Raw genomic sequence first — 25,611 nt, forward strand, 5'->3', positions numbered from 1 at the left:
CTTCACAATCATTTTTTGAGATTTGTGCGCATTTGATCAATCAAACTGTCATCATCGTCTCTTTGCGTGAGCATGTTTTTCTATATGTTGTTGACTTATGTACGTTTCATATGCTTCTTTTATGTAACTAGCCTAGAAAAATGTATCTACATAATTAGACAAGTACCGTAAATTGGGGGAACTTTGATCACTTTTTTCATTCATTTTTCAATATTTTGGTAGGGGTTGCTTTTTCGTAATACCTAAAATTTTTAAAAAAAACTTACTGAGGTGAGAAGTATAAAACATGATCATTGAATGCAGTAAATTCAAACGACATTGGTAGTTATAATTGAATGTTTGTTTCAAAACCAGATTTTGAGTTTCGAGGTAACTTTGATCTCTATGGTTTTTAAGGTACCTCAACATCTTTAAACTACTTTTATGGTGCCAATTAGCACACAAAGTATAAACATTAATTAAAGTAATTTTTGTTAGAACTAAACTGAGTTTTTCAACGTTTTTTTCAAAAACATTTATAATCAAAATATGGACCATGTTGCTACATACATCTAGGGGTGAAAATTATAAACATTTTTCAATTTTTTTTGGCATCAAAAACAAATAAAATTTGGCCTTCATGCAATTCCATAGGTCCTCGCACTGTTTTAGCTATTTTTAATATACGGACTTTCTCATGGAAAATCATCGTTTTTTCCAATATCCAAAATTATCACCTAATGATCATAAAAATAACACTTAAACTAAACCTAAACAAAAAAAAGTTGAACTTTCACACGAAACAACCCATTTGCTCCTTAATGCTTTAATTTGGTCAGGAGAGATGTTTGTTTGTGAGCCTTCGAAAAACCAGATATTTTACGATTTTAAAATTACATTAAAAGTAATAGGTATAAAAATTCTTCTATTAAAAATCAAATTTAGCATATTTGTAACTCAATTTGTAGGCTTTCAAACGTAGTAAACAGTTTTCAGGTATTTTAACTTTTTGCTTAATTAATGATGATTATCTGAAAAAAATTCATGTTGATCAAAGTTATCCCGGTGATCAAAGTTCCCCCAGTTTACGGTACCCAAAAATGACATCCGTGGGAGACCTGAAGAACATAACAAAAATATGCTCATACGCTTATGATCTTAGTTTTGTCTTGTTCTTTCACATGGATAAGGAATTTTTGATGAAACATCAATAAGTCACACAAACGCAACCAATTTGCCAATCATAGCTTGTGGGGAATCGTGGGCCACATTTTGTGGGGTATCTTGGGCCACCTATATTTTGGTGTTTTTTTTACACATTCAGAACATAAAATACGTTTTTCCTACATACAAAGTTTTCTCATTCAAAATAAGGAATTGTGAAAAATATTTTGTCCATTTTTCGAATGCGATAGAGACGAACAAAAATCCTATATAAGGAATTTTACCGAAACGTTCGCGAGCCAAGAATTTGGAACTATTCGATCATACACAATTCTCTTTTTTATTTCCCCATCTGAAATTGCTTTAAAATAACTAAATGAGTTATGAAATTTCAGTTTTGGGTCAACTCATAAACTTTGCACGTTATCTAGTCAATTTGGATTTGGTGGCCCACGATTCCCCACAGTTTTCCAAAATCCAAAAAAAATACTTTTTTTTAGTCATTCAGAATTCGGGAAATTCATGTACTTAAAACATAAAAAAATGCCTTATGATACTTTAACAATGTAGAAAACCTTTTTTTTCTTTTTATCTTTCATAATAAAGAAGTTATGAAACAAAGAGAAAAAGTGGCATGGTACCCCACTCTCCCCTACTCAAAGGCCCCTCCCGTCAAAAAAAGGAGATGATAAAAAATTTATAGTTTTGGGAAGCTCAAAAATGAGCTACAATTATTTCTCTCAAAGTTATACTAAGTCGAAGAAAAAAATTAAAAAACAATTTCTTCAGGAAAATGCTATAAATATGTTATTAGGTACTCGAAAAAAAATTTCACTTAGTACATTGAAAAATTGAAGTTGGAAGCTGCACATATGGAAATATTGTTCAATTTTTTTCAAGATCATGGCCACAAAAAATGTTGAAAAGTGGTGTTAAAACCGTAATTTTTAATCAATCCATAATTTAAAAAATGAATTGGAAAGATGACGTAATTTGCCACATTATAGCATCTTTAGATTCTCGAAATATCAAACACAGAACTTTTGACGACTTTTCAAAGGCAGCTGTTTTTCGAACTTTCTATCGATCTACCTTTTCTGGGACTATTTTAGCTCCTAGATTCGGCTTTGCACTGGATTCCGAATATGTTGACGCAAGGTTTCAACAATAAAACTATATGTACAAGAAAAACTAATTTTTTACCGGTTAAAGTGATGTAATTAAGCATTGGTAGTGCTATGCTTGACAAAAATATGATTATCAAACCACTGCAAGCTTTGTATGAAAATTTCATTTCTTCATTTTTACACCACCCATAACTTTTTTTTTTAGTTGTTTTTGCTGCCAGAAATAGCAATAAAATTTTTGGAAGCGATCCATCCAGTCCTAAATAAGCGCAAAGAGTTTTAATTTTGTATGGAAATTTATCTGAGAATACAAAAATTTTCATTCAAAAATCAATAGAGAAGTACTGAAAATTCCAAAAAATATAACTTTGGACGATTATTATTTCTTAATTCTTGCAGTACATTTCATGTGAACCAAGCACAAACCCAACCTTTACCCCTGGAAAGATGTTCGATGTTTTACAATTTTTTTTTTTCAAAATAAGTTTTTAATTTTTTCGTTTTTGACTGACCGGAGGATGAAAATAAAAAAATATCAAAAAACTGCTTTGCATAGCCAGGGAATTTATTGATTTATATAACCTTTGTAAAAACATTTCATGAAATTATTAGAAGTTCTAGCTAGAAAAAAGTCTGCCATTTTTTAAATACTTTTCAATGGATTCAGATTTTTTATTTTGAAATGTTATAACTTTTTTCATGAGATGCTTAGATGTTTGTCATGTCAGCAAAAAATGAAGCTTAAGAATAGTCAAACCCAAAAATCAAAGACCAACTTCATTTAAGCTTATTTGAATATTCTGGATGATTTAATGTGCAAAAATTTCTTCTTCCATACAAATTTCCAGGAATCAACCAAATCATCTTAAATTTCACATTGATGCTTGGTGACCCAAAAGGCATCGAAAAAACATATGGGAGCAGAAAGTCATTTTTGCATTTGTCTGATGATTATTATATTTCTGAAAGTAAATCCGGAAAATTTTATTAGAAATCCGTTCTTCAGATGAAATATTGCAATAATTAGCTTTGAAAACACACAAGTTTAAGAAAAATCGGTTGATACAGACCAAAATTATCAATGAAAAACTGTTTAATTTTTTTCATCGCGAAAAAATCCACATAATTCCATACAAACTTCAGGTTTGTTACGCGATCCCTTTTCGTAGCATAATTTGGCCCAAATTTTGCATTTGACGTTATGCTAGTACATGTTTTAATTTGTTTAATTTTGTTATGCAGTTGAAAGTCTTTCTTGTTGGATTTTATGTGATTATAGGGTTCGATTTGAATTTTCTAGTAACATTCTTTCAGGTGGAAATTTTTATTTAGGACTTTTTTTAGAATAACTTTAAAAGAAATTATATTTTAAGAAAGTCTTATGAATTTGTTAGCTATAAATAGTTAATCTATAAAATTCACCATATTCCACCATGATTTTTTGAGCCTCATTGCATTTATTTTACGGATACTTATTTTGTTTGAACATAATGTCAGCAAGTTATAGAAGCTTTTTGCGGGTTGCGGGAAGAACTTAATCTTTTTGCAAGATTTTTATTCAAATCAAAGATAACTACCTGCTTATGATTCACAAAGATTCTTTTAAAAAACGATGAGGATATCATTTCTATGATAGTTTGTTCACTCTCGAATCAAGTGTTCAACAAGCGCGATGTTATATATTTTTATCAGAGACGTTTTAAAGAAAACGTTTCTCAGTTTCTTTTAAAATTTGATGAATGAATTCGTTTATTGCAGAAATACCTACTATACTCGTGTTAAAGTAAAAAGTCTTGGACGCATTTGAAAAAAAGTAAATGAATTTTCGTGACGTCATAACGCATTCTCTACCTGGGTGCAACTTACAAACTTCTGAACCGATTTTCATTCTGCATTGCAATCTGCAATTGCATAGAATTCCTATCAAAACGTTTGAAGAGAACCTCAACTTTTGACAACATGTGAATTTTAAAGGAACCATGAATTGAACAGCAGAATTTTCGCTTAAAAATAGATAACTTTATCATCGATTCTAGAGCGTAAACTCGCAAACAAACACTCTTCCTGATGAAATCCGAGCGTTTTGAAGCAGCAGGTTCATTTATGTGACAGTTCAACTTTTTTTCCTTAGTCAATATATAGTTTTGGTATAGTTTTTGTTGTTTTTTGAGGTAAATTTTTGATATTTAAAAAAATTTAGACGTTTTCCAAGAGTAAGCCAACCTAACAAAAGGCTAGAAACCATATAATATGATAAAGTTCGAAGCAAAAAATTAAAAGGGAATAGTGCGAGGGCCTAGAGAACTGAATGAAGTCAAAATTTCTTTTTTTCTAATGGTTCAAATTTTATAATTAATGGTAAAAAATTTAGCCCCTTAATTTATGCAGCACGAAGTTACAAAATTTAGACGAAATAGCCTCAGATAATGGTTCACAATCAAATTTCATAAGCTCCCGAGGATTTACCTGATAAATATGCACTGAAAAAAAAAAATGTAACCAAAAATTTGTGTCATATGGGTTGAATGTTTATGAAGTTCTCACAAAAAATTCAACCAAATTTACATCTTCACAGCTCAGTAACTTTTTTTAAGGCTCAAATGACGTCTTTTCTTACACGAAGGTGCACAGAAATTGATCTAAATTATAAATGTTTAAACCAATACTGTGAGAACTAATGAAAGATTTTATATGCTTTAAAAAATAACGCTATCACATCGAGAGTTAAACGTGATTAAACATTGCCTTCACGATGTTAAGAAAAATCAACAATAATCTGTTTGGAAGACCCTTCTTCTGGGGCTATCGGATAGATCGGATAGCATAAACAAAAAGGGGCTTACAATTCAAACAGTCAACGTTCCCGATAATTTTACCGAGAAGATCAAGAGAACTGTTCGATTTGTTTTGCTCGTTCAAAAAAAAAAAAAAAAAATGCTAAATGGGTATGTTACATATGAGATGATTTTATTTAAGACATTTTTCATATATTTCTGCACTCTATATTCACAACTAAACTTTTCTTCTAGTTTATTTGGATATATTTATTGACATAAATTATGTAGCAATACCACAAATAACTTAGATACCAGTTTCACATAGAAACAAAACAAACATAATATAAGTTAATTCCTTCTTTATACTTGCAGGAATATTTGTTTCTACTTTATATTCGACATTCCCATTAAAACTGTTCCATTCCACAAACAAAACTCATCTCAGCCGAAAAATCAAAGTTCACACTCTCGTTAAAATTCTTTCGGTTTGGTTCACATTTCACTGGAAAGCCAAACAAGAGTAGGAGCTAGACAAGAAAACAACTGAGCCGAATGAGAAGATTCGCAACGATTGTTTCTCTTATTGAACCTTATTAATCCCGGAGATACTTGGAAACGCGCATCATATTTAACATTCATCCAGGGCTCTCTACATTCGACGAGATATTTGTTCGAAGCAAGCCATCATCATGCATAAAGTTGTTCTCGGTATGAATTTCTGCGGCCCACCGAGTAGGTAGCAAGCAGATTCGAGCTGTAGGCTTCGAGGAAGAAAAAAAAGCGATCCGGGACTTTCTAGCTGGGTTGATGCTTCTATAGGGACTTCTGCTGGAAGTCCTGGACCCGAACATAAGCTCTATAGAGTCGCAAATTTACCACACACGTGGTGATTGTGTGCTTGCTCCACTCCATGAACGGCATGATACGGTGCTGCCGCCATTCCATATCCGTGTCTCGGCAAAGGTGAAATGAATAGCCCAGATGAGCGAAGAAAAAGAAAGCAAAACTCATATGTTTGAATGGGCTGTTAGATGGAAAACCCTTTCGGTCTGATGAACTTTTACACCGGAATCCGGGTGGAAAAACCAGGAAAGCCATGTAAATGTGTCCATAATTGTGCTTGACGTAGAGGGCCAGGCGATTAGGAAAGTCAGGTGTCTGGAGGAGAAAGTCTTTCTGGAAAGGTGGCACCGTCACGTTTACCCTGATATGAATTGCGGCCCAGACGAGAGTGTTATTTACGACTATGAGTAGTGGAATGTCGGTTTTCTGCCCCGTGAAAGCAGGAAAAAAATTAACACCGAAAAAAACTAATCAAATTTATCGTACTTCTACTTTTTTTTAGAGGAAAATGGGGAAACTTAAGCCCATTTTCTTGTTATCATCATTTTTTTTGAAACATTAATGACGCACCTTCTTTTGCATTGGCTAAAAGCATGTTATTATAAGTGTGTGCTCTTCAAAAATTAGAACGATAGGTACTTGATCCCGTAGACGAATTAGAAGCTTTTTTCTGTGGAGCGAAAAAAATTGTGATACTTTCAAAGTAAAAGGTTTTTTCATTCTTCATTAAAACAACATTTGATCCTTGATTTAGTATATCTTTAGGTAAACATTGAAGGAAAATGAAAGATAAACGGTCCATTGGCTATTTTTATACATATTACCTATTAGACTACAGTTTAGAAGTGTTGGCAAAAGAGAACTCTAAAAAACTTTCTACAACACTGTAATCATATCATACAGTGTGATAAAAAAAAATTAATTTAATTTAATAACTCACACAATAGCATAGCTATTTCTGCATTTGGAACATTTTTCTAGAACATTTGATATTTGTAAATCATTTCGGTTTCGAGACATAGCTAAGGAATCAAGTCTCCCTAGGGATTAAGTGTCCTCAATCTCTCCTATACTGTTAACACTAAAACCGTCCACTCTGGTCACTGGTTGTACAAGAAGTGAAACATGAGACCGAATAAACATACAGGAATGGTAAATGAACTATATTGCCATAATAGAATGATTTCTCTAGGATTACTATGATTCGTACCTTAATACAAAACTTAACATACTCCCCCGCCCGAATAGACGTTTAAGACAAAAAAGATTTCTATCTCGTTTTCTTCGATTCGAAGACCAAGAAACAATTGTATGAAGTCGCGTAAATCTGCTATATCTGATGTTTGTGATGAAGAATAGAATATAAGCGTCTTTCGACTTGTTGATAACGTTAACTGCCTTCACTGCAGTGGATATATCTTCAAATTTTAACTAAAGATTCAGCGCCTATTGGATCTGATATTCCACTCTTTCCTAATTTGTGTGCGAATATAATCTTATTGGAATCACTTTTAATGTATTACCTACTTCAACGGTAATGCTTCTTTGAATTTTTTATTCTATTTACACATCTTTCGTTTTATAACGCGTGAAGTTGAAAGCTGCATCACAGTTCTTAATATATCTAACTGAGATAGCGAAAGTCGTCCGGCTTTTCACAATTCAAGGTGGTTCGTTCACAATCTTTGAGCATCAATTGTGTTGAAAATGTCAAGTTTACAAACACCAATTTATGTAGTTCCACATTCTATACATAAACTCCAAGACTCATATTATCTATCATGTTTTTAAATTTTGAATATTGGCGAAGCAGCTTAAGTATCATTTTTATTCTTCTGCAGGCTTCTGTAATTCATAATATCATGTGTAGAAAAGTTTGCAAATTTACATGAAGATTAATTATTTGGTTGTTGCGAATTTCTGTGAATGAGAAATGTGTCCCCAGATAGAGTTATCAGAGGTTACTGATCAAATGAAACATTCGCTATTGAACTTGTCCTCCTACCTAAGTAGATGTTCTTCCTCGGTGATTGAAGAGAAATTTAATATAGGCAATAAAACTCCTCGTTAAAATAGATTTGATTGTTGTGCTAACGTTCACTATAATATTCACAATGTTTCAATAGTTTGGTTTTAATTCTTACACGCCGCAAATCTGAAATTTAAAATAAACTGCACCAAATATTAATAAAAATTTCTTCTTTGACCACAAATAGAATTTGTTTCTTTAGATCCTAAATCGGCTAAAACGGTTCATGTCGCTTAGATCGGTAATTTTCCAAACTACTCGTAGACAATACATATTTATTTCTCAAGTTTACTTACACTGGAAGTTGTTTTTCATACAACACAACAACAATATATCCTTCTTGATTAATCAGGGATGAAAAACACAAGAGTGTAAAAATCTCAGACAAATAAACCAACAAACCTTTTAAGTTTTCACTATGGTCAGAGGGTCTTATTGGGGTTTGATGAATCTCGACAATATTAATCACCTTAACTTGAAGTCCATGTACTATTTATTATTATGTAATTTGCTGACTGTTGCCAAATGTGTAAAGTTCCTCACAAAAAGGATACTTTTTTTCGCGGTTAAAACTGTAATGATGGTAAAAATGAAATAAATTTCCTGTCCTTCACAAGAGAAATTGTCTTTTCGTTCATCCGTAATGGTCCACCCATTACCGTGAGTTCGATCCAAGAGTAAACATCGAACACAGTTATACCAAATCAATTTTTCCAAAACTGTTCGCCAACTGTAACGTTGATATAAAGTCGCGAATACCAAAAAGATGGTAAAGCGACTATAATCGAAACAAACAAACATAAGATGCTAAGAACGCTTCGAGGCCACTAAAATAATTTACCAGATCATTCTGACTTCAATGCCCAAGGTTTTGGTTTGTTAGGCCTAGTCACATATCCTAGAGATATTGTGAAATATAGTTAATTTTGTGTTCTTTCGAGAAAAATCGCAATTCATTGATTACCTACATTAGTTTCAGGCTAATAAGTAATGTTATCGAAGTTCCAAGTTTCGACGGCCGTGATTTCATATGCGTTTTCCTACACAGCCACCTTTTCAAACTATCCAACGGTTTATGCATGTCTGTCGCTAAGCGGTTGCTAGGCGAGTAAAAAGCTTGCTTTGATTTATTTATTAACCTTTTCGAGAAAAAAATCATTTTGAATGAATTCCATTGTGCGTCTTTACTTACATCTCGCTCTAGCATGATGGTTGCATTATTTTCAAGCACGACTACGCCGCCAATTATTTCAACATAGAAATTGGTCTATGATTTCATCATTACTCCAGTCGAAAATGAAATTGTTGCGTCTGCCAGCTGGTTAAGGGATCACTGATTAGCAAATCCAGGAGCACGCTGTGGCTCGATGTTAGGACAACACTTCTGAATTACCTTTTTAAAAGGAGACCGGTCATTAAACTATCTGCAAACTTCCATCGCCACCGAAATATTGTAATTCGAAATCACTTCTTAGAACAGCTTGTGGCTCGATTTCGAATACCTGTGTGGGTAAGCTTGATATTAAATATTCAACATAGTAAAAATTTGACCTACCGAATGGTCATCCATCACTGTAGATTGTTGGGTTTTAGGTGCCGGATATGCTTCAAGCCAGGAAAACAATGAAAATTTATTCCAGTTTGAATCAAAAACACACATCATCGCCATTTTGGAAAGCATGTTCGAACAGCCCAAATCATTTCGTTCAAGCAAAGCGGATCACAAATCGGCGTTCGGGAAATTGTATATGTTTGAAAATATTGACCCAATATCAAAATTTTCAAAATGAGTGTTTGAAATCGATCCAATATCAATTTTTTTTGACCCAATATCAAAATGTTTCTTTATCGCATTCAGAACTTTGACCCAATATCAAAGTTTTCGACCCAATATCGAATAGTTTCTATTATTCAAACTTCGATCCAATATCGAAGTCTACCATCTTGATCGGCCCAATGCCAATGTTTGTTCGCTTCCAAAATAAGAATTTTCAACTTGAACCGACCCAATGTCGAGTTCTTTGCGGTTTTTTATACTTTGACCCAATATCAAAGTTAACAGCACCATTGACCCAATATCAATATCCAGTTCAATTTCCATTATCGACCTAAAAGCTATTGGAAAGAAAAATCAAAAATTTAAAATTTACCGATAAATCGTATCCGGTTCGAAGGACCACTCTCTATGTTAACACTAAAACCGTCCACTCTGGTCACTGGTTGTACAAGAAGTGAAACATGAGACCGAATAAACATACAGGAATGGTAAATGAACTATATTGCCATAATAGAATGATTTCTCTAGGATTACTATGATTCGTACCTTAATACAAAACTTAACATATACTTCAAATCTCCTCTATACAATAAAATAAACTGACGGTTCGAAAATCACGTTAACACTTACAAAAACTAAACGTGGCTTGATTATTTTTTATTTCTTATTTTCTAGAATCTCTGCAGGCTTCCCGATCAGAAGGGAAAAACTAAATTATATCAAGATGAGATATTTTGATACTAATTTTTTCCTATCTAAATGAGTTATTATTCAGTACTCGTAGGATGTTAAAATATCTCAAATTATATCAAAAAATCTATACGGTCATAGCTAAATTATATCAATTTTAGATATGCTCCTTTCAAGATTATATCTCATCCAGATAACATAGTTTGATATTGGACAGAACAAATTTTATCAAAATTATAACTTATCAAGATATGAGTGCTTCGAGAAAATTTTCTAGTGGAAGGTCAATAAACCACATTATTTGATAAAACCATGCCCCATTTTTGGTTTCCCAAAAATTTGATTCAATTTTATGAATCTGTTGAGCGAAACTCGTAAATGTAAGGTTTGAGCCGTTGACTTCGATGTCCGTGTTTCAGAAAAAGTTGAACGTATATCAAAATAAGATATAATCATTTTATTTTAGCACAATCCGAAAAAAAATCTTGATCAATGAATATGAGCTCAACCCCATTCAAGTTTGTCAATCAGAATAAGATATAATTCAGATTGGAGAAACTTAAAATTGAAAATTTGGAGTACTTAATTATAACTGAATCATATGTAAATATCTTGGTGAGATACGTTTGAGTTATTATTTTGATATGCTCTCCTGATCGGGTTCTCAGTCCTTTGAAAATATTCTTACATACAACTCCAAGGCTTGAAATTAGCATCTGTGAATGGATTCATGGATAAAAGATCATATGATCTCCCAAGCTGAATGGTGATTCTTTTCCTAAAGTTGGTTAATAACACGGTTCATTGTTTCTTTTATAAATAATTTTCTTTCATCCAATTTGTTTAAAAAAATAAATTCAACTTAAGACTTAAGATATTTTTATCAAAAACCTTTGTAAATTTCATGTTCAAGATGTTTGCAGCATCATGTATAACGTATAAATTATTCATTTGCTCTACAGTTGTGAAAATTGTTTTAACGCCAAAAAGCAAGCCTCTTTATTTTCTACCCGTTGAACAAAAAAGCATACGATTTTTATGTTTGTGCAAATTACTTTTAAAATTTCGTAAATGAAAATAGAAAAAAAAACAGAGTGTCGTTTTCAAACGAGAGTTCTGTTGTAGACGAACTTCCCAGCAAACATGAAATTGTATCAGAAATGATAACTCACGTCGTTTACAATGGTGTTGCGAATCGCAATTCCAACTGCATAGTTAAAATGTCGTCCGAAGTCAGTTTGCATCGGATATGATAGAAAGTACGCCATGTTTGTACATTTGGAAATGATTTTGTTACCGTGTGGGCTTCAAGTCAGAAAATTATCGTCATATTTTCTCTCTGCAACCAGCAGTGCACAGGGTTGTCAACTGTTTTTCGAAAAAGTCTGGAATATTTTGCAAAAATGTCTGGAAATGTCTAGAAATGTCTGAATACCTTACTTTGGAAAGTTTGGTGACCTTTTTTTTTGCTCAATGTTGCAGATAGCCAGGAATCGTATGTTCCTGTCACTATTAGTCACGTGTTTTGTCTGACTCTCAACTTACCACACATCTTCGAACCGTTTGCCATTATTATTAGGTTTCAAACACTTCTGAATTTATAATTCCTAATTTCCTATCATTCCCTGTCATATTATACCATGAGTATTTTGAATTTCCGTAGTTCCTTAGAATATTTTATGTCCTGACCTTAAAGTCTGGAATTGTCTGGAAGATAAGTTAAAAGTCTAGCAGTCTGGAAACCTGAAAAAAATGTCTTGCAGAAGTTCTAAAAGTCTGGAAGATCCAGAAAAAATCTGGAAGGTTGACATCACTGGCAGTGCCATCCAGATAGCTTAAAATGCCGTAAAATAAGATGGGAAATGAGTGATATTGACCAATGAGAGAACTGGAAAATATTATCGCTGTCAACGATTTGATGGCTATGAGAGCAAAATCTCGCGCTCTCCTGCCCTCTTCCGATAGGTACGAATAAGGTGTCGGATAACGCCCAATTGGTGCATTTTTCGTCATTTTAGAAAAAAATTAAAGTTATGTATGCATATTGCCTCCACTTTGGTAGGTAAATGCTGTTTAGAAAAAATCAATTAACGAACAAACCGTAAGTCGCTAAAAGCCGACTTCAAAGTAAACTAAAGTTTTGCTACAAGCTCCTTTTTTTAAACTCAAAAATAAGTTGTTTTGGTTAAAAGCAGCACTTCAATTGCAGCCCTCAACTTTAAGTTCGACTGGCCAACGCGAAACTAAGTTCTGACTGGCATACTCAAACCTAAGTTCGACAGCCAAACTGAAATTTGAACTTTCTTCATGCCTTTATTCGTAGCTACTTAAAATGCAGTTCGGCAGCCGAACTCGCTAAGTGCTTTCAGTTCAACATACACAAAGACGGTTCAATTTATAGTTCATTAGATCGATCTCAATTTTGCTCCTTCGCCGAAGGAAAAATGGGATTAGTTTTAGTTCGTAGTTTGAACTCCGTTTTGAATCATCGCAAGGAGAAAAAAGGGAACTTAACTTTTGAACCTCGGTCAAACACTATTTTGAGTTTAGAAAAAGGAGCGTGTATGATCAAGATTGCTGCAGAAAACTCAAGAGCAGGACCTAAACGAAAAATCCCAAGAGCGCCAATAAGGAAAATTTAGTAAATTCATTGATGTATTTTTTCCTGATTTCCTTAATTTACAGTTCTGAATACAGAATTTATATTGCGGAGAACAATATATGAACACACCCACATAGGATTTGTGTTTGACTTTGTTTGTGTTTGTTTGACTTTTGTAGTCATATCCAAGGAATATTTAAATAAGGTAGTGCCGAGAGCCATATTGGATTTTTTTGTGACGTCACAAAAACGATTGTATCGAAAATTTATATGAGAATGGTAGGAATTTCAAGAAAAACACGTTTTAGGACGAAAATGAATTCAAATTTCATCTTGATTATGTTGTAAGGCCTCTATTTCACTATGTTATGAAGTGTTTTGGTCCTTTGAAGATTGCCTTATGTTTTTTTTCTTATTTTAATAATGAATGCAATGTCGCCTTGAAGCAAAAACGCGCGAAAATGAAGAAAAAATCGGCTTTTAAAAGGTCTAGCTGGTAGATATTGAGTGTTCAATTGATTGTCATGATTTTTATTCAACTGGTTTACCATTGTGACGGACCACCCTAGTGAAGTTAATGAAGAGGTGGACAATGGAACTACGAAGGAGAGGCAGTTATTACTCAGACGGGTAAGTGATCGGTCGAAGTTTGTAATTGTTATTACGCGAAATTCGAAGTAAATTTCGAGCGGACGGTGTACCTTTAGAGGTTTATTTTGAGGAGAGTTGTTTTAATCTGACGTGGGTGGCATTTAAGTGACCGGGTACAACTCGGGCGGTCACAACTGGGGGCTCAACCGGGATCCCCGCATATCCTTTCGGGGATCTACAAAAGTAGTACGCAGGAACGGCAGCAGTATTCGGAGAAGATCGTGAAGAAGAGGATTAAAGCGTCCGTTCGGTGAAATCGCAAAACGGCGCGAAACCACAAGGGTATTGAGTTCAGTACGATGGGTAGCCATCGTTTAGGAGATCTTGAGAACGAAGTTCTCTGAGTGATCGTGCCACAAGATTGGTAGTTGGTAGTTGGTTGAAAGTGAAGGTGCTATCGGGGTTTAAGAGAGTTTGGGAGTTGTCAGTGTTCGTAACGAAGAATCACTCTGGATCTTGAGAACGAAGTTCTCAGAGTATTCGCGCCGATAGAGTGGTAGTTGGTAGCCGGTTGAAAGTGAATGTGCCATCGGGTTTCTAAGAGAGTTTCGGAGTTGTTAGTAGTGGTATCGAATCTGGTGAAGCCGCTCTCAGGAAATCGTAGTGCACCAACGCGCTCTGTAGTAGTGAGGTGCCGGTGGGAAGGGTGATTTTTTAGTAGTCTTGGATGCTCGAAGATTATTGGCAGTATTGGTGCCAGAGGGTTCTGTTTCGACAAGTGGTTGTCTATCGTGGGTGATTTGTTTACGTTTGAAGACGTTGGTGGAGGTCAATGACATGGAGAACCACGGATGCAGTGATATTTCTTGGATGAGTCTTCCGACGGCAGGAGCGCCGACGGGTCCCCGATTATTGCCACGGGTTCAGTTCGCGTCAACACCACGAAGCGACGGAAATAATCATCAGGCTGTTGGTGGCGACGTTCAAGGGATTACTGAAGATGCAATGGCAACTGAGCAAGCTGCGGAAAATCCAAGGGCTGATGATCGCCTCGGTAACATTTCTGAGGCGCAACGAACTGCAAGTTTACTGCAGCAAAACATTGAAAGCCAGAATATTTTAGTGGAGATGATACAAGCATTGCAGGTCCGTATCAATGTTTTGGAACAGAACGTAAAAAAAAATCGCTGTACTCAAATCCAACAAGAACAACCAGCAGGAGGAATCAATTACGCGGATGGTCAACGACCAGCAAGTGTGCATAATCCTATCAGTGAAATGAACCCATCGAGAGGAATAAGAAGCAGTGAAGGAATTTTGTTTGTACCAAGACAGGATCAAGGAGAAGTTCCAAGTCAGGATCACAGAGGAGTTCCAAGAGCAATGGAAGGTGCTAACGAGTTACCGTTCCAAACAACAGGTAACAGGTTTAATGTGATACCACCCCCTTTTTTTGGATGCACGCTGCCTTCAGGTCCAGCGAATGTGCTAGGAACATCGGGTTGGCCAGGAAGTACGATAAGAGGGATTGGAGCCGCCAATCAGTCAGGGTTCCATCCACCTTGGCTGCCAGGTCCAGTACACCCACCAATGGTCGATGGAAGTAGCGGGTTCACAGGAACGGAGGGAAAGGTTTTTAGAAACCCGTTGTTACCGAGACCTTCTTTTAAGGGGACTTCTGATGAACAGCATCCCATGGAGTTCATCAAACAACTCGATCAATACTGTTTTAATAACAGTGTGTCTCCTTATGAGAAATTACTTGTTGCTCTTTCATGCTTAGAGGAAGAAGCAAAAACTTGGGCTCGTGGTTTCGAACATTTGTTCCAAAAGTATGAATATTTCCTTTACTATTTCATGAAAAATTACTGGGGACAGACAGCACAACGGCAGGTGTCGGAGGAAATTACACGGGGCACATATATACAACGAAGCGGTTCTCACATGGCTGAATATTTTTTAAATATTGTAGCCAAAGCACGATACCTTACACCTCCCCCAATGGAGCGAGAACTTATACAATATCTTGCCCGCCATTTTCCGAGAAATATACAACACCTTCTTGGCTCATGTCTTGAAATAGGACCGGCGTATCAGATATTACAGTCGGAAGACCGATTTATAAATTCAACTGTCCGATATAATAATGGATCGGGTAACAATTCATCCTGAAGGGAGACAACTGGAGGTTCCCGGCCTGCACGACAACAGAACAATGTATCGGGACCAGGACCGAGTAACATCAGTCATAGCCGTAACATTACCATTGCCGAAGATGCAGCAGAAGAACCAACGGTCTTGACGGTTTTTGTTGGAAAAGAAGAATTGCTAGCGGAGGATCCGGAATATGAGCAACATCAAACAAAGCGGATCTATCAATCACCTTACATTAGGGTGAAGGTTTACAACGTAAGGTTAGAGGCGTTGATCGACAGCGGGTGTGAGTTGTCTTGTATCTCAGGAGATCTGTATGAAAGACTTAAGGTGCAAGGCGTACCACTGGCTGAACTTCCCTTACAGGCTATAACCTTAAGGTGGCCATTTGGAAAGAAAAGTAAAAAGGTTACTACGCAAGTTTTACTCAGTTTATGGATTGGCGATGAGCAGATCGACGTATCCTTTATAGTGGTTGGAGAGCTGATCAACGAAATGATATTGGGCGAAGATTTTTTGGATAATTATTCTGTGTGGATGCACCACGACGAGAAGCGTAAAGCTTAGTTCTTTTAGAAATGGGACATTTACGAATGCCTGTATCTAAAAAACCATTCGTTTGAACGAAATACTTTCTATGAAGAAAAAGAAGGTAATGTTATGAACTTTTATGAAAAAATTTGAAAAAAAATATTTACCGTTTTTTGTTAAAGAAATTTCTACTTTATTCGTGGTATCTCCCATTGGCCGGCGCACACTTTTTTCAGTCATGGTATTGATCAGTTTCTCCAACTTATACTTCGTAAAATTTATATTTTAGGTAGCTTCACCCTCCTTCTTCAATTTCTGATACTTTTTGGTCCAATTCTTCTCTGGACACTGGAAACTGGAAGCATTTTAGTGGATACAGTTGTTTCGAAATGAACAAATTTGAATATTTTTGACCACATTTTTGAACGTTTTTTTTCGGTACCGGTTTTTCAGCTTAAGAGCTTTGGAACTATCAAAAAATGGTTGTTTGAGGTTGGATTTCAATGAGTCATCACTAGGCAACACTTTCAGCTTATCGGAGAAAATTGTTTTGGACGTTTCAGCGATCTACCCTTAGTTTTTCGTTTATTGAAAATTAAAAATGCTGGTATGAGACTCGACTTCCTTGATGAGCCTGAACCGTTGTTGCCGATCATGTGCTTCTCTCCAATGCTTGATTTGAACTTTGTGGACATTATTGACAGTGTTTGCATACTTATCCACCACAGAAACTCAGTAATTCTTTGAATAATCAACGGTTTTGTCAGCTATCAATTTGATAATGACGTATTTTCAAGGAAACTGTGCAAAATTATTTTTTTCTTTTTCTCTTGCATCGTACATATCTCAAAAACGCGTAAATATTAAATTTTGAAAAAAATAGGTCGAATAGTACTTTTTACAGGCAACAAAATGCTGTCAAAATTTTCAATATCCAATAACCAGTTAACGAGCTATTGGCAAATGAAAGTGTCCCATTTCTAAAAGAACTAAGCTTTATGAGAATATTCCATAAGGATCAAGAAGTTTGGGTACCTTTCAGCCATGGGGCCAAAGTATCGGGTTGCGTCGAAAGCATATCCATGTGCGAGAGAATGATCAACTTTAATGAAGAGGTGGATGAAGCTGAGCCTGTAGCAGAAAGCACTCAGTGGTCACCGGTTCTTCAGGGAGACGAACGGAAAATGTGGGAGGATCTGCTGCATGAATTCTCTGACATTTTTTCAGAGGAGAAACCCGGTTTGACCCAAGAATATCAACACCAGATTTTCGTTTCTGATGAGCGACCGTTCAATCTTAAGCAATATCCAGTCCCTTTGGCCAGAATGAAAGCTGTTGAGGAGAAGTTGTCGCAAATGGAAAGTTGGGGCGTCATATCTAGAAGCCCCACAGCATATGTTAGTCCTCTTGTAACAACTATGAAAAAGAACGGAGATGTACGAGTTTGCCTTGATGCGAGAAGGTTAAATAAAGTACTTATCAAGGACCATGAAAAGCCACCAAATATCCAACAAATGCTACAAAAGTTCAACGGTGCTAGATATTTTTCATCAGTTGACCTGACATCTTCATATTGGCAAATCCCAATACGGCCTGAACATCGGAAATACACTGGGTTCATGTATAACTCCAAAACCTATGTGTTTAATGTGCTTCCGTTCGGTCTGAATACTGCCGTTGCGAGTTTTTCCCGAGCTCTAGATATCATATTAGGGCCGGAAATTCTGGAGTTCGTGGAAAAGTACGTGGACGACTTGCTAGTGCACTCAGAGTCCTTCCTGAGTCATTTGGACCACCTACGTAGATTATTTACAAGACTGCGGGAGGCGGGAATACGAGTCAGTACATCAAAATCCCACTTTTTCCTTCCTCAAGTTACTTTTCTGGGTCACGTGATAAGTATTGAAGGAATAACCATCGACCCTGGCAAAACATCGGCAATACGAAATTTTCCAGTCCCACGATCTGTTCACAATTTGCGTAGTTTCATCGGGATGGCAAGCTACGTCGCACGGTTCGTACCGCATTTTGCGGAGATAGCTCGGCCACTTTATGATCTGTTGCAAGCAAAGCGAGATTGGCGATGGCTAGATGATCAGGAAGCGGCTTTCGTAAAATTGAAGCAAATGTTCCTGCAGCATACGTTGTTACATCATCCCGATCCGCAAAAAGAATTCTTCGTACAAACAGATAGTTCTAACAAGGGGATCGCGGGAGTACTTTTCCAGAAGAACGATTTAGGAGATACAAATATTATTGCTTATGCCAGTAGAACTCTAAAACCGGCAGAGGCAAATTACACGGTGACAGAACTAGAGGCCCTTGCAATAGTATGGGTCCTGGATAAATGGAGACAGTACTTATTGGGTAGACACATCACCATCATCACCGACCACAAGGCACTTATTTTTCTGAAGCAGTGCAAATTATTGAATGGTAGACTGACCAGGTGGGTATTGTTTTTACAACAATACGACTACGATATCCGGCATTGTAAGGGAACAGAAAACACGCTAGCAGATACGTTGTCACGGTTTCCGGAAGGGGCGGAGGATACCAGTGATAGTGGAGTAAATAGAACATTCAGCATTGCTATCACCCGCAAGAGTATGTCGGACGTAGAGAAGGAGTTTCGATCCATGTTGCTGCAGATGGGCAAGCTTCAAGAAGAGGACACCAACGTTAAAAGAATAATAGAGAACCACAACCGTGAATCTTCGGTCGGTCGTCCTGCCAATTACCAGATATTGAACGGAAAGCTGTTTACTCGCCAGAAAGGAGATGGAATTTGGCGTTTAGTGTTGCCGAAAAGTGTCACCAGAATTGCTTTGAGGTTTTATCACGAAGATCAAGGCCATTTTGGAGTGTTTAAAACATACCAGGCAATGAAGCAAAACGTCTATTGGCGCGGTATGCGAAAAGAAGTAAAGCTGTTCATCAAACAATGTTTAGTCTGTCAACTAGCGAAAAATAAAAATTTTAAGTTGGCGGGAACCTGCAGGAATGTGCTTCCACTTCGGAAGAATCAAATATTATCGTTGGATCTTTACGGGCCACTTCCTACTAGTACGGCTGGTGTTAAACACATTTTTGTAGTTCTGGATGTTTTTACCAAGTATGTAACGCTGTATAGTGTTCGCAAACCAACATCTGTCGTTTTATGGAGACGTATCGAAAAGTACATAAGTATGCATGGGAAACCAGAGGCGATACTTTGCGACCAGGGAACACAGTTTACGTCTAAAACATGGGTTAAAAACTGTAAGGAAGCTGAGATAAAACTTATTCACACATGTGTGCGACATCCACAAGCCAATCCAGTCGAGCGTGTAATGAAGGAAATTTCCCGCTTATGTCGCACTTACTGTCAGGACAATCATAAAGTTTGGGCAAATAAAATAGGTTATTTTGCCGAGTTGCTGAATGCAGTTTGCCATGAGTCGACGCTGTGCTCCCCATTTGAGTTGCAATTTGGGAAGAAACCGTTGGATACTTTACGTAATCTGGTAGAATATCCGACAAATTCCGAGGAGTACATGGGGGTAAACTTAGATGTCGTACGGGCAACTCTTATCCGTAAGGCCAAGGAACGTAACCGCAGAGCACCAGAGCCGTCACCTAAGTTTGAAGTTGGTAGTCTGGTCCTGGTAAAAGCTAATCCAGTTTCTTCAGAGCAACATGGAGAAATAAGAAAATTCTTCATGGTCTACGAGGGGCCTTATGAGGTTTCGAAAGTTTTGCATGAAGATGTCTATTGTTTGGTCCACCCACACAATCGAAAGGAGCGAGGACGGTTCCATATCAGCTTGCTGAAACCGTTCTACTATGACCAAACAATCACAAATTAAATCCCCTAAAAAGGGAACTTTCGCGAATGGCAGAAACTACAAATAACGCGAAAACGACAAATGTGCCATTCGCAGTATTCGCTAGGAGGGGGGCGTTGTGACGGACCACCCTAGTGAAGTTAATGAAGAGGTGGACAATGGTGGAAATTCGAAGTAAATTTTGAGCGGACGGTGTACCTTTAGAGGTTTATTTTGAGGAGAGTTGTTTTAATCTGACGTGGGTGGCATTTAAGTGACCGGGTACAACTCGGGCGGTCACACCATATACAATTCTTATGTAGAACAATTAACATCAATAAATGATTGCTAAATTAGTTTACTAAAAATGCCAATAAAAATTGTTGTTTTGCATAAAAATTTATGTTTTGATCACTTTATTGTGATGAGTAGCTTAAACTGCACTCACTCGAACATTTTCATGGAAGACTTTAAAATAATTTTAAAGTTTTGCAAATTTCAGTCGGAAAAATCCACCATTTTTTCTAACTTCGATTGTCTGTTTTATAGAAAAAATATTCAAAAATGCAACTTTTTTTGTACCGATTTTGAAGGGCGAGAATTCTTCTACAATAACATGTTTTCAAAGTGGAAAATTTCCAGCAGATTCTTAGAATTATCAACGAAAAGATAAGTTTCCTAGTAAATTTACAGATTTTTCGTGATTGTGACGTCTCAGCCTGTACTAATACTAGAGCAGGGCTGCCTTCTTTAAATATTCCTTGAGTCATATCGTTGAAAATCATTTTTCTTGATTGCTATGACATTCTTCAATATGGCCGTATAATGAACAAAACAAATAACGGGGTAAATTAAGGCTACCAAAATTTTTCCCGCACGTATCTGGGCTATTTAATTTAGAAGCCTGACAATATCCGGCATTTGATTACAAAGTTTTTAATCCAAATTTGGTCAAAATCCAGGAACTACAATAAAAATAAGAAAAAACATCTGAATTTTTTGTTCCATCGAAACACATCAGGTGATGTTGAATTGTATTTTAAGGGCCATAACTTTCTACATAGAAATGAATGAGCATCAGTAAGCCTTGAGTGATCTGAATAAAAAAGTAAATAAATTTGGTGCCATGACTTTTAAATGATACGAATTAAAACTTAAAATTTATTTTCAAATTCCACAAAAACATTTTCGAAATTATCTCTTTGTTGTGTTTTTAAACACGCGAAGAGGAACACAACAAAAAAAATCAGACAAATCGGATGAACCCTGCAAAAGTTATTCGAGTTCGCACATATTTATGCCTCCATTTTTATATATAAGATCTTTAGGAAATAAATTTAAATAATTGAATGTAATTTTGATGTTTAAAAAAAATTATAACGGTTACAAGATATTTGAGGAATGTAAAAAAATTGAAAAAAAAATCTAAATCAGAAATAACAGTTTCTTAACTTTCAATTAATTTTTTTCAGTTTTTCAAGTTCACAAGGATTCTACATTTTACATTCATCCTATGTCAATGTTTTTGAGGATATCTTTGAGGTTTTGACTTATGCTTCAAATAATAACTAAGACTCCTTTTCGGTTTTAAATTCCTTTGAAATTTCCTGAAAAGTCATAGACAAAATTAAAATCTCTGTATTTTTTTTGTTTCAACAATCATCCCAAGCAACCAAAAGTCCCATAGAACAGCTACAAAAACGCGTACTCAGCCCCATCATTGATATGAAGTTCGTTCTATGCAGCTCAAAATTTAAGTTTGTATTAATACTTTCAAGTTCCAAAACAAGTCTTGATGATCTTCTATTCAGCTTCGAGCGGCCTTTTAATTAAGCTTCCAAATAATTCATAAAATTAGAAAAAAATCTCTCTCTATCTCAACTGCACCCTTGGCATCTGTTCATTTCACCTTCTCTTGGTTATTTCTTGGTTATTACTTATTGAAAAAAAAAAACTTGCCCGGCTTGGGGATCGAACCCCGGCCTTCGTGGTGAGAATCGAATATGCTACCTCTAGACCACGCCTAGATGTTGTTCTAACAGAAACTAAAACTCGAAGTGGTGATTTGATTTTGAAAGCACCTCAATGCACTTTATGTGATTTACCAAATCCCGTTTTGAGCATTTTTGTGCCCTTTATGTGACCTATGTCCCGTACAACGTACGTATAAGTCACTTTTGAACTTTCAAGTTCATTAATGAGTACATATAGTTATCTCATGGGAATTGGGCAAAACAAGTCACATGCAACGTACATATTGATCACTTTTGCAACCTTCAAGCACATTATTGAGTACATAAAGTTCACTCAAGGGAATTGGGCAGTTGATTCTCTTTGTCAGCCAATATGTAACTTTCAATGCCTTTATTTAAGTAAATATGTGACTTTTGGTTGCTTGGGATAACTACTCGCACTAGTCACCTACACGCACTCGAAACATTTGTTCATTTATTTAAAACCTTCAATATCAATATCTTATATCTTATCAATATTCTGTAGTTGATTAAGTTTCCTTTAACTTACCGTTGAAAAACAACTCTAAAATCTGGAAGAAACATAAAAAAGTTTTTGTTTCATATGTTTATGATAAAAAGAATTATGATAAGGTTAAAATCGAATTTTGCCTAGTTTTGAGTAAAGCTTTCGAACTTTTATCTGATAGTTGAATACATAGAATTATCTTTTCTCAGTCCTTCGTAAGACCGGAACAAATATCAAGATCTTCTTTTGTCACCTCACTCTCCTCCGTAATTCCGAAAATTCCTAAGGGGCAAATAAATAAAATACCCTATTGAAAAATTTGAAATTAAAAAAAAAAATTCTAACTGCTGAACAAGCGAAAGTCAAATTGTAAAAGATGGGAGTTTTCTGATTGAAATCTTTCAAATTTTCGATAAAATACGACTCGAATTTTCGATTTTGTGATTGTATTCGAGTTTGTTGCATGCAAGTTTTTGTTTAATTTGTTCAAATTTAATAATTTTTTTAATTTTTTTATTCTCTTTATTTTGTAAAAAATATATTGTGAAAGTATCTACAATTTATAATTTTTATACTTAAACTTTTACTTTAGCATTTGTTTTTTTCTTAGCTGGTAGTCGTGAATTCGAATCCGAATGGAAACATAAAATACAACTGAACTGCATAGATTTTTCAACGCCTGTCTGCCAATTGCAACGTTTATTGAAAGTCTCTATTGGCACAATTATATAACGACTATAATTGGAAGAATGATCTTCAATTTTATAGCTGAGAATCTACGAAATGAAGCTGATTTTATATTCCTGTCAATCACACTTAGCCATTTTCTAACAAATTGAATCGAAAACCTTCAGTTCAACAGCAGAAAACCCCGAAAAGCGTGTCTTGTGAAATTGAAACATAACCGTAACAGTTTTTCCCGCAATCAATATTGGCAGCAACCGGGATCGAAAAGAAAAGCTCCCCGCCGGAAAAATAGAGAAAAAAAAACCCGTGTGGTCTCGGATCACCGATAATCTCCTTGATTTGGGACCATCAGCAAAGCCAGCACTACCGTCATCAATTTCTTCCGGCATTCCTATGGGTTTCCCATTCCAACAATTTTAAGTAATCGTAGCTTTGAGGCCCTCATATTAACCTTCATCAAACTGTTTGACATCACCAAGCTTGATGGCTTCCGGAGAAAAAATTTTGCGGAGGTAATTGTTAACCTGGGAGTTTTGTTTTGAAGAATTATATTTGGGTAGGAAAACTTGAACCAAACTAATATCCTTGGTATTATTTCTCAAATTGATGTATCAATCAATTTGGAAGGACGGAAAAAACATCAAACAATATTCTTTTCCAAGAGTTACGTTGAAGTTTTCGTACCAAAATTTTTTGAAGTGGTGTAAAAGTCGTTCAGAAGCAGTTTTATTTATGAACTATTCACACAAACCCATCAAGGAGCAAACTTTCTCCTTCGAAAGCATAAATCTCCCGTTTCTCGAAGCCATTCAATTTAATTATTTCCGCTTGAGTTGGTGTTTTTCACTGATTCATTTGGTCGTAAACAAACTCGCTCCGAGTACACGCTAGTCGTTGGGTGCCGCTATCTTGAAACACTAATCTCCCGGGAAGTTTGATAATAGTGAAAGTCTCTTTTATGTTCCGGTTACCATATGATATTAGCACTTTAACAGATTAACGGCTTTTTTCGGGGGAAAAAGGCGAACGTTAGGACGAGTTGAGTCGAGTCGATAAGATAAGTTACATTGATTGAGAGGAACATAAATGTTTGTGATTCATTTTCCTGTCAACGCAATTATGGTAAAATCGTAATAAAAATAAAAAATATAAGGAACGGGATAAAAAATAATGGTGATTTTATCTTAAAGATGTGATTTTTATACTCAACTTAAATATCGAGTATATTTTAAGTGTAAATTAAAAAAAAAAAGAATCATATAAAATAATATTGTCTTTGTAAATTTGTGTAATTATTGTGAATTTTTTCAAGGAAATGTAGAAAAAAATAGTGTTTTCAAAATTCGCAACATACTGTAAGCACTCAAACAATTAAATTTAGTTTCAACTTTCTTTGATTTGCTTAGAATTAAAAGCTGAGTTCGTCCAATTTTGGGTCGATGAATAAAAATAAATCATCATTTTTTTTCTATTACGAGTTTTTTTTAATCCAAAGAAAAAAGCTTTTAAAAATTGGTGAAAAATCATTAAAAAAATCACCTTACGAAATTTTTAAAAACTGAAATTAATTTTTTTTAATTTCTTAAAACATAAATTTTATTCTTCGCATTTTTCAACATACTTATTCTATATTCACCGAACGGAGGGTCTGTAGCTTATTGAAATGTTTCGAGAAAGTTGATTCTTGATTTTACATTCAATTTTTATTTTTTGATACATCATTCTGAATAGAGTAATGATGTTCAAATGAAAAAAAAACGATTTAACACTTTTTTAATCTATTGCAAATTTGTAACTTGTTGAAAAGAATATCGATGTACGGAAAATAAAAATAAAAGGGCTTACACTTTTTTCGCTTAGTTGAAAATAATTAGATGACTTCTGAAATGTTGTTCTCTAACATGCCGTAGACATGCAACCCGTGCATCTTTCGTTGCTGATCTCTTGACATCGCGAATCGACTGTCCCACTCTACTGGAAGCTATTCCACTAAGTGTGCGACCCCGTGGTCTTAGAAATCAGGATCTTCAATTGTATGTTCCCATCCGAATGAACAATTATGGAGCAAACAGCGCCCTCATCGGTGTAATGAAATCGTTCAACCGTTTTTCCGAACATTTTGACTTCGACGTTTCGAGGGATGTTTTCCGAAGAAAAGTTCTAAGTGCGTTGAGGAGCCCGTAGCTAAACCTAAGTGTTTTAATTTAATTTAATTTTAAGTCATCATTTGGATCTCTATGTGATCTGTTGATCAGAATAACTAAATAAATAACAAAAAAGCAAATTTCGTTGTGGGATATGATTAAACAGCCAAAGGGCTACCCTACTGCGGAGTTTAAGAAATAATAAATTTTGTTGCAAAAACAGTTATAA

The 25,611-nt window shown here is 35.4% G+C and overlaps 1 protein-coding gene across 2 annotated transcripts in view; it reads left to right on the top strand.

Moving 5' to 3' along the window:
• Positions 1-25,611, top strand: part of LOC129754158 (diacylglycerol kinase eta-like) — a 418,758-nt gene that overhangs the window by 337,946 nt on the left and 55,201 nt on the right. The window lies entirely within an intron of this gene.

Source organism: Uranotaenia lowii, chromosome 3, assembly GCF_029784155.1.
Source record: "Uranotaenia lowii strain MFRU-FL chromosome 3, ASM2978415v1, whole genome shotgun sequence".
NCBI lineage: Eukaryota > Metazoa > Arthropoda > Insecta > Diptera > Culicidae > Uranotaenia > Uranotaenia lowii.